General features: G+C 44.5%; 1 protein-coding gene across 1 annotated transcript in view; it reads left to right on the top strand.

Moving 5' to 3' along the window:
* The window catches only part of CARF (calcium responsive transcription factor), a 56,230-nt gene extending 41,425 nt beyond the window's left edge, over window positions 1–14,805 (top strand). The window contains exons 18-19 of the transcript XR_013957253.1: window positions 10,078–10,204; window positions 14,753–14,805. The gene's annotated coding sequence lies outside the window, so the exon portion shown is untranslated. The remainder of the gene's footprint in view (window positions 1–10,077; window positions 10,205–14,752) is intronic.
* Window positions 14,806–16,392: the final 1,587 nt, after the last annotated feature.

Genomic DNA, 16,392 nt, shown 5'->3' with positions numbered 1-16,392 from the left:
GATGCTTCCTGCTTTTTTATGTGATGCCTAAAATATTGTGTGTTTGTGATGTAGTGTCTTGCTGCTGATGTGCCAGCAGGATGATACAAAGAAGAGAGTCCACAATCAATGTTTTGTTTAAACCCAAACAGAAGCAACAGCGGGCACATTTTTTTCCTATGGGTGCGTGTCTTGAGATATTTGAGAAGTAAAAAAACGGTTTGTTGGTTGTTTTCTTTATCACAAAGAAAACATGCACCAAAAGTAAGTCCTGCTTTTGAAAAGCCCATAGAACATGTTCGTAAGTCCTGGAGCATGAACTAACCTGGCATTGTGGACCTGAGTACACTCTTGCCACAAATCTCCAAAACCCTCTTAGCAGCACCCACATGTTTGTTCCTGTTAACCCAGACCATGGAAAGAGGTGCCTAGTAAAGCCACTTACTGAGTTAAAGTTCATTTTTAGTGTTGTTTACCACATCCCAGTATTAATGGGTTGCATGAGAAGGCAGTTTAAAAGTACTACTGCAATCAAGAATTGAAACTCCGGGGTTTTTTTAAGTAGAATTTGGCAAAGTAAATCTGTGTTCACATTTGTAGTTCCCCATTTTGCGTTAGAAGGGAGACAGAGGGGAAATAATTTTTTGCTTGACTGTTGCTACTTTCTTATGCCTGTCGGCCCTCCAGGACTGCTGCTGTGAACTGGGTGTAAATACTGTTTTTTTTTTCCCCGCTGGTAATTCTCATTATAAGGAAATGTGTCTTATGTCCTCAGCCATTTTCAGCTGGGTTTACTTCTGTGGAATACACCTTTCAGATGAAATATTGAGAGGCTTTTTAAGATTCCAAGATACTTTCACATTTTCACATCCATCAAATACAACTAGGAGTAAAACTGAGTAAAACTCATCCCTCTTTCAACTGATAAGTCACACAACTGTGTGACATAATTGCTATCATATTTAAAGTATGTTGATTTCTTACAGCTGTAATAAATGCTATAGTCATAAAATTTATGCTTCCAGGTATTTGGGAGATTGATACTATTGAAACATAATTGGAACCATAGCACTGTGTTCTGAACATTGCCAGGGTAAGCTGATTTTAAATTTTGAGTGAAACATGGAATAGGGAGTAGATACTTCTGGCCAAGTTATTGATTAGTCTCAAGGGTTGTTTTTGTAGCACTGAACTTAAAGGTAAGTAATCAAACCATAAAGACATGCTCTTCCATTATATTACATCTCTTGAGAAATTTTGATACCTACTTACACTTGCAACAGGTTTATGCTAGAGAAATGTCTGTGTGGAGCTTTAGTGATATTCCAGAAGCTTAATGATCCTGTAAAAAGTGATGCTATGGAAAGGGAGACAGCTTGAAAGAGGTGTTTAGTGGAGATTTTCCTGGACTATGTATCCGTGTAAACTACTTCTGGAGAAGTCTTATGCAACAGGAATACAGTGCTGGAATTTTCCTGTGCTTAGATGAGAATCTGTCCGTGACCTTAGCTGAGCTTGGGCCACTCAACCTGTGGAGGCCCTCTCCAGTGTGATTCTGTTCAGCCAGTCTGTGTATAATAGATTATAGAAAACAATCTGTATGTGTATGGAGTGCACTAAGAAGATGGACAGAGTTGCTGTAACTTCTGATTATTCCACATCTTTATCCTCTCCTTAATCCAAAAGTCATTTATTGTAGAGTATAAATTGCAAGGAGTGTGCTGTATTGTGCAAAATATCTTGATGTAGGTTTTAGGGTTTTCCATTTTATTTCACCCAATTTTGTGCCTGAGCAATTAACACACTTCTAACATGCTGCTGTCTGAGGAGAAAAAACTTATACTGAGAGGTATCTATTTAAATGTAACCAGAGGGACACTGAAGTCTCTTACCTTGTACCTTGAAAGAAAAATGAGGTAATGAACTGTGTCTGGAACGTATAAATTGACGTGAGGTTCTGCAAGAAACCGTGGAACTTAATCATTCATAAATGATGTGCATGTGTAGTGTAGGTACTTACAGCAGCAAAAGCACCAAACTGATCTCACCCACTTTCATCTGTTGTGAATTTAGCTTCTGCTGTAGTAGGTAAATATGATCATTTTCATTCTACTATGCTTGTCATTTAACAGAAAATTATTCTGTTTATTAGGTTCTCAATACATGCTTAACATGTCTAGAAATAGGTCAGATTATTGCTTCAAACCCAAGCCAACTGCTGATGATCTAGAAATTTGCTTACCTATATGGTGACAGAATCTAGTTTTAGGTTGGTGCCCGAAAGTAATAATGCCTGAGAACAGAAGCGAGCATTAGCTGATACATCTTTCTTGAAAGTTTCCCTTCTAAAGCCAACTTCCTGAATTGCTTTAAAGCATTCTAATAGGAAATGTGAGGAAGTTTTTCTTGCTGCATTCATTCTCAGGGTGATAAAGGTACACACACAACAGTATGGGTGCTACAAAGAAGATAAATTTGAGAGTTCTTCCATTCTTTTTGAAAAAGGGACTTCCAATTAAAAAATGAAAACAGTGATTTAAAGTGGAGAAAAAGAAGTCATTCTTTCCAAATACATTGTTAATCTGTAAAGGACATGTCTGCAAAGTAGTACTTAGGTTAGATGTTATTTAAAATGGTAATTTAGAATACCTATAGTTATGTTGCTGTTTTAATGTTGGAGTGATGTAAACTTTTACATAGAGAGTACCACCATGAACTCCTGAGATAAAGAATAACAGGATATTTTCTAGGGATCTGGGGAGGGTATCATCCCTTGCACTTCATCTGGAAATAATCCATAACTGGCAACTTTCAGTGACAGTTTATTTTACTGAATAGTCCACCAGTCCCATTGATTCGTGCCAGAAAGGAGCATTAACACTGAGCTAAACTACTAGTACCATTCTTTGGGGGATTTAAACTTATTTTTTATTTTTATTTTTTTATATTTACATTCTCTTGACCTGGTGTTTTAATATTTTGTGTGATGAAAGCAGGCAAGGTTTTGTTTTTTTGGGGTGGTGGGTTCTTATTGCTAATTCCCATATTGAAGTTATAATCCCTATTTATGGCATTATCACTTCCACAGGGACAAGCGGTATCTGACAAGATTAGAGAATTAGCACAGTGAGGCATCCAAAACCATTTCTGCTGGCTTTTATTAGATTATTGCTTGGTCTGAGTGTCAGTAGATAACTGACTTCATAATAATTATAGGGTCTTTAGAAGGTCTATGCCCTGCTGAAACATTTGTCATCTGCAGGGTCACACAAAAGAGAGGCTGAAGGTGCTGCTCTTTAGAAAACAATAGCTACAGCGCTACACATTGAGACACAGCAAGTTTAGGAAGTAGCTTTACTTCTGAAGGCTGCAAAAAGAGTGAAGTTTGTGTATGTACAGCCTCACACAATGCACACATACATGTAACTATCATTTTATCAGACATTGATGATAACTTGCTATAAACTGTTGGCACAAAGCCGTTTTCAGTCATCCTATAAAAAGCAAATAGCTTGCTTTCATGTGATAGCTTGATGAGACAAGAACCTTAGAAACTGCTTATAGTATATACAGCTGCTGTACAGTCATTTAAAAATATGTATTTCCTGAAGCATTAACGTGTTTCTGTGTTGAAAGAACTTTAAACGTTTAGCATGGCTGTTACCTTGAACTGCTGCTTCTGTATTGATCAGGCAGCCATTGAAATCTACAGTCTAAGTTAGTCACATACTCAGCAAATAGATGTTTTTACCTTTGAGTAGAATATAGAATCCAAGCTGACATGCATTATAGAAGAATCTGGGGGCTTTTTCTAATTAAATATTTAACTTTAAGAAATGTTAATAAAATCAGGAATGGCTGTGGTCAATGACAGTCTTACTTCAGTGAATGTAAAGTCAGATCCTAGGAAGGGGTCTGAATGGTTTGTGAATCATTAGTAACTCCTCCTTTCTCCCTCCAAATCAAAAGGATGCTTCCAGCTTCTATCAGATAGTGTCCAGACATTGCTTTGCTCTGCAGACAGATCACAAAAGAGGGATTGCGGTGGGGTGGCCCATGCAGTCATAGACAGAGAAAAGATAGTGCATGTAAGACATCAGGAAAAGTAAAAATGAATGAAGGAGAGGTATTGCCAAAGTTGTAAATGTAGATGAGCACTAAACAATACCGACATGCACCACTTCTTCTGGAGCATACGCACTGCTGGGCCCGTGCTTATCTAAGCCTGGGCTGACCTGGTTCTCCACATTAGCTTGTTCCCCTGCACTTCACCACTTCACTCTTTGTGTCTTTTCCCCCTGCACTGGCATAGGGAGGGAAGGCAGGAGGACGCTTGCTCCTCTTTCACTATCCCTGCTCAGCACCCTTCTGTTCTTTTCCTAAGAACATGCACAACAGACTTCCCATGTTTGAGGATCCTTGGAACAATCTGAACACAAGTGCATGAAGATAAAGCATGTCAGACTGTATGAAGGAAGAAGCAGAGGTTCTGCTGCTCCCTTCATATAGTCTTATTCTGTAACTTGCAGCATGGAACGAAGTCTGTGGTCCTCCCAGCTAGATTGGACCCGTTTGATAGAGACAGATTGCTCTTGCACGTCCTCTTCAAAACTGAAACTTTGTAGTGGGCTTAATAGGTACTTGATCTTTCTGGAATATTGGCAGCATGAAGGAATCCTTTCACTGATGACACGTTATATATGTCAATGACAGAGCTTTGATATCAAGCAGAAGAGACACTAGTGCAGAGGAGCCATTAGGAAGTGTCGCAAACAACTGAAATCTGAAAAGCCTACCTGGATTAGAGAGTTCTTGTCCTGGGTTCAGCTGTTTGGCTTTCTCCTGAACAGGGAGAAGGAACTCTCTCTTTTTAACTACTGAGCACTAGTGTAAAGGTTGTTTCTTCTACATACTGTTTTGACTTGCAATTTTGGCCAGTGACTATGTGTAGCTGCCGATCTATTTGACCTTGCCTCTCTCTGCCAGAAGTTTTGCCTCACTCTGTTTGATACTCTTTGCCCCTCCTGTGTTTTGGAAGAATTGCTCTGCCACAAAGAGAGGCTGCTTGAGCCCCTGGTACAGTACAAACAGTGCAGACAGTAGAGCAGAGATACACAGTCTTCAGCACATGTTTGTGTTTGTCACCCCCCACCTCTAAAACCACTCTCAGATGCCACCAAAAAATGATGTTTTCTACATCTCAGTCTGGGAAAGAAGATGTCATGCAACACACTCTTAGGTCTTTAGGTGTAAGATCTAAACCCTAGCAGGGGGTTCATACACATCATTCACTCATGGGACACCATTTAGGTTTTACTCTTGGGTAAGAGGAGCTCTTGCACAACCAAAAGAATCCTCTGTTTTGCTCTCAAATGCTGTAAAATGGAAGTATTGACTAGAGAAAGCATCTTTAAAAACCCAACATTAATACTGTGGTCTGAGATACCTTAAAGGATTATTTTACATACCCCACCCCCAGTTACCCAAGTTCGTTATTTTGTGTTACCTTCTTTTTACCTCCTTGGTGACAATGCTCCTTTTTGCAGTGAGCACACTGGTGTCTCTCCATAGAAATCTTCGTGTCCAGAATCATCAGCTTGCCAGCTTACACTGTTTTCCTGTGAAAGCTGATGCCCAGGGTGGGCTTCTGCAATTTGTACCTCTTTTTCATGGATAAGGATACAAAATAAGATCTGGCCTTTTCTTGGCCTGTGGACATGTTTGCCTCCTAATTCTTAAGGTGCCAGTGTTTAGGTATGTGCACCCAACTTCAAGGATTTTTATTTTCTTTTCTTTTGCCAAAATGAAGAAAAGGGGCAGAATTCCCTCACCTTACTGATACTTCCTTACATTTGTTCTCTGTTCCTTTAGGGATGGTAAGGGTACCAACTGCATTAATCTTTTTAGATGCTAGAGGGAGCTCATGGCTTGAGCACTCAGAGTGAAACACGGTATCTTGGACAATTCTTGAGGAAACACAGATGGGAAGTAAAGTGGCACTGATGACTGTAATGCACCTTTTTCCATCACTGGCAAAACTGGAAGGGCTGAGTTTGTCCGCTTTAGGAAATTACACATGGCTTTCAGAGACACTCAGATAATTAAATGCTATAGCTGCAATTTCTTCTGTATCCAAGCACCTTTCTGTCATGGCTGGATTTTTCTGCACAACTTCCTTAAAGGAAATAAGCCCTCTCATATCCCTATTATTACATGCAGGACTGTAACACTGGAAGCACTCATGAGAGTGCAGCTTTCAGACTATACCTGCCATAATGAACTCAGTTGTGCATCAGTCTTGCACGTAGGCATGAAAGCATCACATAGTGTTCTTGAGAAGTCCTGATGTGCTGCGTTTCTGTGCTCAGCCAGTTCCTTCAGGCACAAAGGCAGACCTGTCACAGTACCTTCTTGCCTGATCTAGTTAATACTTCAGCTGGGAGAGGCTGCTGGGTGGACACAGCTAAGAGATGTGCTTCGTAATCCTCTCTGCGTTGTGCCCTGTCCTGGGTTCAGCAGCAGCAGTCAGTTTTTCTCCTTCTTAGTAGCCGCTGCAGTGCTGTGGTTTTGACTTTCTGCCTGGGAATAATACTGATAAAACCGATGTCTTCAGTTGCTGGTCAGAATGTTTACTCTGCCCAAGGACTCTGTGAGTCTCATGCTCTGCCAGGGAGGAGGAGAAGCCGGTAGGAAGCACAGATAGGACACCTGACCCAAACTAGCCAAAGAGGTATTCCATACCACAGCACGTCATGCCCGGGATGTAGAACTGAGAGTGACCCGGAAGGGCACGCTGTGCTCGGTCGGGCTCGTTTTCGGCAGGTGGTATTGTATTCTCTTCCCTTGTTATTTCCCTTATCATTATTATTATTGGTGGCAGCAGTAGTGATTTGTGTTATACCTTAGTTACTGGACTGTTTTTATCTCAGCTCGTGGGAGTTACATTCTTTCAATTCTCCTCCCCATCCCTCGGTGGCGGGGGGGAGTAGAAACTGCATGGCTGACTTGCCGACTGGCTTAAACCACAACATGCCCTCTCCCCAGTCTTAGGGCTGGAGGGAGGCCACAAGACTGAGCTGTGAGTGGCCACTGTCTCAGGGTATGGAGGAGCTGACAGCAGATGTCTTGTGTGCATTCCCATGAGGTACATTCTCAGCGAACGACTGCTCAGTGGGTTTGAGACTGTGAAAGGCAAATGCATCTTGGACTTGTTAATCTCTCCTCTGAGACAATGAAGGCTGTGCCAGCCTGGTGGACATAAGGCATCCCAGAAGCACCTCAACAAGATGAACAGCCAGCAGCAGGCTGTAAAGAAGGCTGTTTCTCACTTGGCTGGAGCTGAGGAGCACCTCACCAGGTTTCCACAGAGAGCATTAGCCAGAACAGAAGATTGGGAAAGGAAGCTGGTAGGATTTGTGCCCTAGAAGGGCCCTAATATGGGAAGGAAGTGTAGAAAGAGCATAAGCAGCATTACAGTATTGCTGTGTGTGGGGCTGGATGGTGAAAGAAGAGAGTGCCTGCATGTGCAGACAGATGCACTCTGTGTGTGTGTGTGTACATGCACAAAGAAATAATCCAAGGGGAATTTTCCAAAGTACCCAGGAAGAGACTTGAAAGCACAAGGTAACATCCTGAAACATGTTGGCTGACTCTTTTGCCACCTCCTTCACAGTGTTTTTTTGCACTAGGGATCTATCACTGTAATGGGGCAGTTGAGAGCAGATCGGCCATCAGAACGTCTTTGGAGAGGTTAAAGCACAGCCACACTTGAAATGGGCTAGCTTAAATATCTTAGTTAAGGTAACTTTGTGTAGAACAGTGATTTAGTTCTAGACATGTGAACTTCTAATCCTAGTGAGCACTACCTGTGTCCTGTTTAATTATACCTTAACAAATCCTTATTCCTTTAGAAGTAGCTCAGCTGTCGCTGTGATGCTCAGTGAGGTTACTGAAAGTGTCACCGCGATGGTTAGTAAGTGGGCAATCATATCCCTCCAGAGCCTGAGGCAAAGCAAAATTAAGTGCTCTGCTAAGTTTTGGGAACCAGGGCTCTGTGTTTGTGATGGGGCAGATCTGCCCGGGAGAGGGCAGCGATGCACAGGTGCACACTCCGGCAAGGTTTCTGGCGGCTTGCATAAACACAGACTTCTAATAGCCATCTCCTGCACATACAGCTGAACTGCTCTTCTTCTAACTTAGTTTATTCTAAACGTGAAGTGTTTAATGCAAGATAAACAAGTGCCATACCACTGGATGGAAGTGTGAGGCTGCTTTGACCCTTTCCAGTTCAGCGGTGAGAAGCGTTCAGTGTAATTTTTCTCCCTTTTTCCACATCAGGAAGGAGGGAGCTGTGTCCTTCTGAGGGACTTTGGGGTGCTGTCAGGCCAGCATCAATATAACTGGGAGCTTTTAGTCTGCTTTTCACTGTAACGGCCATGGTGGTGAAAGTACAACAACATATTAGATAGGGAAGGCATCGCAGCATGTTGACTTCATAGATACCTGGGCTTAAGTACTACAGTTTCCCCAACATCACTGATCACTAGTATGGTTAAGAGCTCAGTCTAGCTTATGGAATAAAAGATACTAGGCTACACCTGGGTGCAGAGGGCTGAAGTTTTTTCTTCTTGGTATCTTGTAATGCAATTGCATAAAGCTAGATTACTTGGGCTTTACTCTTAAAAGATGCAGCAAGTACCAAGTGATGCTGTTACCTGTTTTATTGTAGGTGACACTGTAAAGAATCCTCAGGCTAAGGTGGTCATGTTCCTTTATCACGTCAGCAGTTTATCTCCATGAACACCAATGGCATCGCATTTATTCTGCTGGATTTCCTGTAAATGCTGTCAGCCTTTTTTTTTATCCCCTTCTTTTTATCTGTACCCCAACAATAGAAGTGGAAATTGAAAAGACTGAGACTGTTATAGTTCACTGAGTTTTCCTTCATACAGGATTTACAAAATGGTTGATCTTGTTCTTGTATGAATTCTGAACATGAGTACAATGATGGGTACATGGAGTAAAGAGGATTTTAGCTCTCAGGACAGTATTTGTATAGGAGTTTCAGGCTATGGAGAAAGTATACCTGTGGGTCACATTTATGCCTTTCCTTCTCATACCTTAGAGAAAAAGAGCCTTGGGGCTGCTCTAACTCTCATCTAACTACAGCTGTACCTGAATGGCTACAGCACCAAGCAGTGTTCTCAGGAATGCAGCAGCAATGACATCTTGCTTCTTTTCTCCCTCTGCTACTTGCTAATTGAATTAGCTTTAAGATGAAGAGTCACTCACTGTAAAAGAGTGCCGAGGCAGACACTGAAGGTCGGGATGTAATTTTTGAGGAGAAAAGGTGATGGTTCTCAGGCTGAAACTTTAATTCCAAGACTCTACTCTCTGTGTTCCTATCTCTTTCACACTAAATGCCTTACCTTCAAGTGCAATATTCTGGCTGAAGTTTCAAGAAACCGTCCAACCAGCCTCTCATCGCTCATCCTACCTCTGTCACTGCTGCAAGCTCTCCTCCCTTCTATCATAGGGCCATTCAGCTGCCATGCACAAGCTGCTCATAAAGTTTTCCTTCATGTGGGGTCTCAAAACTCCCCAAATCTCCATCTGGCTTTCTCATGCTGCAATTGCTTTTGTCTTTTTCTGTTGTACCCATATCTTCTATGCTATGAGCTAACTTCCTTTCTTCCTTTTTATTGATGACTCCATTCGTTTCCCCTCACTTTGGATGGTAACAAGATCTCAGTTCTCTCTTCTGAGTCACTCTTGATTTTGTTCAAATATTGTCTTCATTTGCAACAAATCTGACTGTATTATCTGCTAGTGGCAAAGAAGGATGACATTTAAAAACACTTATAAAGCAAAACCTGCATCAATCAGATGCCAGATCATGCGGGCCTAGTAACCCATTGCTTTACACATCAGTGTATTAACTTCCTCACTTAAGTTGCAAAATCCATAGGCAAAGGCAGTTCCTCTGTATATGTTTAATGCTTATTATTCTAAAAAAAAAAAAAAAAAGAGAATATGAACAGAAACTGTGATTAACATGAAGAATTAAATGCTGAAAACAGGACTGATTTTCTGTTTTAGGACTGTGATCCTCCAGACGTTTCAAAAGAGGGAGGAGAAATACCACTAATCTTGGAACACTGCAGTAAGACTCTGGAGCAAGAACGGTATCCACTTCCTAGCTCTGCCATGGCAAGAATGACCTCAGGTATTGTTATTTAATTTCCCTGTGACTTAGCTCTCTGTCTATAGAGGGTGATTGCTCTCTCTTTGACTTGCAAGGTTGTTCTGAGATGTTTTGATCCTATACAGATGAGTCAGAGAAGCATCTATGAAAAGTTTCTTTTGTTACAAAAGATGCAGTCACTGGTGAAATGTTGAAAGGAAAAGGCCAAAATCATGAAAACTTCAAAACTAGCAAGCCCTCAGGAAACAAGGGTGAAATCTTATGGAGTCTGTGTCTTCAAACCAGAGCCTTGTGGCTTAAACAGTGGGGAGTTTCCACATATCTTTCTTTTTCTTCTTGTGATAAACCTTTAGCACAAGGACATCTGCCTAAATGGAGAGGGTTGGGTGGGTTCCCGTACAAGGAAGTTTGTCATTCTGTGCTGCAGCTGAATAAAACCATTACTCATAACAAAAGATGCAGCACTGACATTGGGTGGCTTCCCAGTTCTTGAGACCACTGTCATGTGCAGGTACACAGGCACTGCTTTGTCTCTGTGGTCCATGGGGTCATTGTACAGTACAACCTTCTGTGAGGGGTGTATCATTTGAAAGTGAGGAAGAATAGCACAATATCCAGGGCTTGGCTTTAGTGAAAGACCTGCACAAACTCGGGAGTAATTTCCTTTCACTGTTCTTTGGTTTTCTCATTGGCTAAAAATGAGTCTAGCAATTCTCCATCTTGTATCCACAACACCTTGAATACTGTAGCTGTATCATTCATGATTCACATGTGCGAGTATCATGACAGTTCACTGTTTGAATGCTGTCTGTTGCAGCGACCTCCTGAGACCTCTTGTCCACATTTCACTGTTTAAGGGACCAGTGTGCGTGTGATCCTGTAACACTGCAAACTGACTCTGAAATTTGTCCCTTACAACTGATATTTGAAGATGGGAGCAGTCTAAGAACCCTCAGAAGAATTTTAGCTCCATCTTCCTGAAAGCGGCTCTGAAGGATCTCAGAAAAGTGATCACTGCCAGAAGGCAGGAGACATCGGCCTGTGCTAGATCCCAGCCTACCTTCTCCAGTGCTATGGGGAGCAGAGGCTGCTCTGGTTCTGCATTCCCAGCAGCATCTCCCAGTCACAGCTGCTGGATAAAGGACAGCAGCCCCAGGTTTTGCTTCGAGAACTTAATCTGCACTGTCGTCCCTCATTACTGCCACTCAGCGCCGTTGTGTCCAGCCATGAAGGGTCACAAGATGACATGAGAGAGGTCGGGCGGGGGGAGAGCATAAAAGGGCCTAGCACGCACCGGGAAATATGGAAAGGCTAAAAAGAGAACAGCTACCCAAGCGATGCTCCCGGCGGCTCGCTGGGGATGGGGCTGAAAGCGGCTGGGTTCACACCAAGTTTTCCCGGAGGTCACTCTGCAATATGGTAACTCCCAGCTCTGCTGTCAGTGCCCATAAAGGCAGCTCTCCTCACAGGGAGTGGGGGGGGAAGGGAAGGAGGTTTGTTTAGAAGCATTAGTGTGCCCCTCCCCCGGCCCCATTAGCGGCCCTTATTAAACCAACACAGACAAAGAGCAAAGATGCCCTCGTTAATGGAGAGTCTCCGATAATTACTCTGCTCTGCCGCTTCTTTTGGGGCCTGAATGGCCTTTGAATAATGTTTCTCTTGCTGTGGTTGCAGACAATACCCTCGCAGACCGCTTTAAGCGGTGCCAATCCCATTAGCAGAAGAATAGCAGGGCTTTCTGGTTGCGCGGGTGTATGCGTTCTCGGAGAGGACGGCAGGCTCGCAGTGGGAACGGGGCTGCGCTGCCCACCGCTTCCCTCGCCTCTCTTGCCCTCCACGGCCGGAGAAAGCAAGCAGGGAAATGCTGGGCGAAGCTCCATCTCTGCAGCAATCTCCCTGTTTAAGCAGGGCCCGAGCCTGGGGCTTTGAGAGGGCTGCGCTGCCCCTCGCTGCAGGAGCGCGGAGACGGGCTCGTCTGCTCGCCAAAAGGAAAGGATGGGAAGAGCAGGGAGGTAGGAGCCCCCCAGGACTGAAGAAGAGGAGTGCCTCCAGCCTTTCCTGGGGTTCCCCAGGATCAGCTCTCCTCCTGCACCCACACAAGACACCAAAGGGGACAGAGGCCTAAGAGTCTCCAAAATCAGACTCAGGCTGTGCTGCTGCTTTACCATACAGAGGAGATTAGGTGATGGTCATCCCTCTGCATCCAGTTGATTACAGAGCAAGGAAATGGCTATACTGGCCAATTTTGGGAGGGTTAATTTTGTGCTGCACACCCCAAGCAGGAAGCTAATTAGTGTGTTCAATAGGTAGCTATCAACCAAACTTGGAGGAGTTGGAATAACTCTACCTGAGCCTTTCTCTTTGATCTCCCCTTCTGCATGATAAGTGAAAATAGTGTATAGCTAGGCTGGCTGCGGTGTTTAATTTAATCATCTGATGATATTTATTTTCACAAACATGAACTCAAGGAACAATTATCGGAAAAGCTTCATCTTGTGCTGAACGTGCCAGTTAACAGCCTTTCTGTGAGGTAATAGCTTCTATGTAGGGAGTCAGTAATTAAAACGTGTGAAAAAAGGCTCCTTCAGAGGCAGCGGGGAAAGACAGCGGGTCTAACGCTCAGCTGGTGTGAACTGGCAAGCCTGTCAATGGCCACAATAAATGGGCATTGCTCCTTCCACATTATGCCAGCAAAGGATGCTCCCGAAGGATTCTTGAGAATTTTCCCAGTTTGAGCAAGATATTTGGATTCTTATCACAGGAGCCAAACTTGGGAATGCACGGTACAATTATCTGGTCTTTGGGAGGTGATTCTGCAGTACTCATGGGAGATGTTCAGATCTGAAGAACACTTGGTCCTTCAAACTCTCCCACAAGGAGAGCAGCTAAGTTTCTAGTGTTGATTGATGGAGCCATTTTCTCCCTCTTTCTGTGTTAACTCTCTAAACTTGCAGAATCATAATCTAAAAGCCAAGAGAAAGCTGACATTTGAGACATTCCAAGCAGGAGGAAGATGACTTCCTTTATGCCTTCATTGTGTAAACATAAAGGGCACAATTTGTTTGCTCGTCCAGTTAACCACCAGATGGCTCTAAGCACTCTGCTCAGTTTTGGGCCACATGTTGATGGTTGACGAGCAAGGGGCACAAAGCTGGAAGTCAAGCTGCTTGGAAGGTTCTGTTGGATAGCCACCACCATGTCTTTAACCAGTATATCTTTAACCAGTACATCATGGAACAGCTCATGATTTCATGTTGGAGGAAGGTGATATGTTTCAATGATGAAAATTGCAAAATCTGGAGGTTGCATTTTTAATTATATATGTACATAGATATATAGTAATAACAATTTTTGTCCAAGGTTAATATTCCTTCAGAATTAGTGTGTTATCCTGCAGCTTTTAAGGGTAATGGTGGTCATTTATGCTCTTCCACTGGCACAGAGAGTGCAGGAAAATAAATCTCTACCAGACTAGAGGAAGAAAATGTAGGTTCACCTGTTCTCAGATTCAGTTGTTTTAAGCTGTGGTAGAGGGATATGTGATGGATCACAGATATAAAATGTGATTTAGGAAGGGGATGGCATCTTTTCCCCCTGTCAATAAAAAGGGTGACAGTTGTTTAAAAAATGCTTCTTAGATAGAATTTAAAACTTTAACCTAAACTGTTCCCTAGCAGCCAGTATAAGAAAGGTGCATGTTAACTGCATTTTGCCTAGGAAATGGAAAGCATTGCCCATCCCAGTACATTTGCAAAGGGTTTCCAGCAGGTAAGAACAGAGTTAAGAACATGTAGAGCTGTGAAATATGCTCCTTAGGGAGCTGAGAAGGACAAAATATCAGACCAGTGTCAGCCTCTTTATGTGTTCCTTCTCTTTCTTCGGGGAACACAGTGTTTCCTAGACCCTACAGTGCACCAGGCAGTGCTGTGAGAATGGAGCAGGGAGGAGCTTGGTGCTGGCTGTCCCCAGGGAAGCATCTGGCAGGGCACGAACCCCTGGCAGGAGGTGCTTTTCCCGTCTCCTGCACAGCAAAGCGCTGGGGACTGCACAACACGAACCATTGTAAATGCCTGAATGTGTTTGGCAAATGGGGTCCTGAGGAGCCTCGAAGGACATGCTTGGGCTGTAGGAAAGAGAGAGGGCAGAAATAGTGCCTGGCTGCGCTGAATGCCTGGGACTTGACTTGGCTGCTAAAACAACTGAGATTGTTTTGGGTTCATGGCATGTGGTTACTGTCCTGCTGGATTTAAGGCTGCCAAGTGTCTCTGTGAGTCTGTTTTTGAGTAGAGGGCTGATTGTTCTTGACCAAGGCCTCTCTGCTGTCCTCCCTTAAAAAGAAATGCCATCTATGTCCTCCTGCAGCCTGAAATCACTTTTTCCGCTACAGGTGGAAAATGATATATGGGCCACTTCCCAGAAAACTATCTAAGTATAATGTAATGTTAAACACAGGCAATTTCTCTTCAACACAGCAGTGAGATCAGAGGGAGGGATGGATTTTACACTTCTCTTTGAGCTCAGCCCACATTGCCTACCTGCTCTGCTTCCGTGACATTCATGTCCCCACAGGTGATGGACCAGCGTGCCCTGTGCCTCCTGCATGAGTATGCCTGGCCTAGAAGGGGACTTGTACTTCATAGTTGGCAGAGAGGCAACATCCTGAAGCATCGTCAGACCCAGGAGACCTACAGATCCTCTTTACTTCTGAGGAGCCCAAGAGATAAATGGCTCAGTATCATTTGAGGAAAGGCTGGATGGCAATAAATAACATGGCAACTGATGGTACTGCCTCATCCTTGAAGGCTTGCAGTGCAAACAGTTGAATTAGAATTAAAAGATCAATCTTTGACTGTTACCCAGTGAAGAAGCCATTCATCTTTAGGAGCAGGACTTGAGATGTATGGTGCTCAAGTAATCCATTATTTGTAAAGGCCAAGATTAATTAGTTTTCAGTTGGATAACCAGGTATTTTCTTCTGCCAAAGGCTCTCATTCCTCCTTGCTGTCACTGAACTGAGATAACCTGTACGAGCACCACTTTGTTAATTGTGCCAGTCACGTTTTGCAGTCTACATGAACTGGTTGGTGTGTGAGGATGGACGCTAACCTAACACCTGCCTTTTGTTGTAGGTTGTGAATCCTCTGTATGAACTCAGCTCAGCACCATGTTTTCATCTGAGCACTGCCCTTGCCTCTGCTGCTCAGCTCAGCGCAGTACCACTGGCTGCCCTGGGCCACAGTGAAGCAGCACAGTGCCCGTGATTTTAGATGTGTACAGGCAAAACTCAGAATTGGTTTGTGCACCCCAGATGTCAAGGTTCAGGTACATCCCTAATGCACACGTGGGTATTTCTCCCAATGAGGTTATTTTTGCGTTGCCAGGCAGGGTGCCATGCCACACACCACTGAAATCACATATTTGTTATAGTTGTGTCACTTTTTTCTTTTCTTTGGGTAACACGTCGTGCCTCAGCTCTTTTTGCTGCCCTGTGGCAATATGAATCCACACACTGCCGTGCTGCTCTCTGCAGCCTTCACGCCTTGGTAAGCGTGCTTGCACCTGGGACGGGTAAAAATCCGTTTAGGAGTTTGTGTTATCCATCTCTCCTGAAGTCACAATCAGCCCTCTACGAATCTCAGCTGCTTGAAGCATGAGAGGTGCAGAGTTACCCCTTCTGTTTATACGGGAAAACGTGAAGGTGTTTCCATCATTACTTTTAAAGGGAAGTAGGACCCGGTGCGCTCCTGCACCCGCGGTGCCGCCGAGCGGCTCTCCCTCCGCCACCCGCGCTGTCGCCGGGCCGCAGGGGATCGGTCGCCGCTGCGCAGCGCTGCCCGCGGTTCCCCGAGCGCGGCGGGCGGCGGCGGCGGCAGGAACCTTGGTGCCGCGGAGCCGTTTCCCGCGGCGGCCGGGACGGCTTTGCGGCAGGACGCGGCCCGGCAGCGGCGCGGCGGCGAGGAGGGGCCGTGGGCTCCGCGCCGGCAGCCCCTCCTGGGAGCAGAGGCAGAGCGCGGCCCCCGGGCGGCAGGTAAATACTCGCTTTGGTCTGTGGTCGGTGCTGGGCTCGAAGGGTCGGCGAGGTTCCGCAGCCCCCCGGGGCGCGCAGCCGGCCCGGGCTCCCCGCAGTCCCCGCTGTCCTGGCTGCGGGCTGTGTACGAGGACCCGGGCGCGGCCGTGCTTGCGCTTGTAGCACAAACACGCCTGTAGTC

Source organism: Psittacula echo (genome assembly GCF_963264785.1).
Source record: "Psittacula echo genome assembly, chromosome: 6".
Lineage (NCBI taxonomy): Eukaryota > Metazoa > Chordata > Aves > Psittaciformes > Psittacidae > Psittacula > Psittacula echo.
Note: the sequence above shows the minus strand (reverse complement) of the source record. Positions and strands in the feature narration are given on the sequence as shown.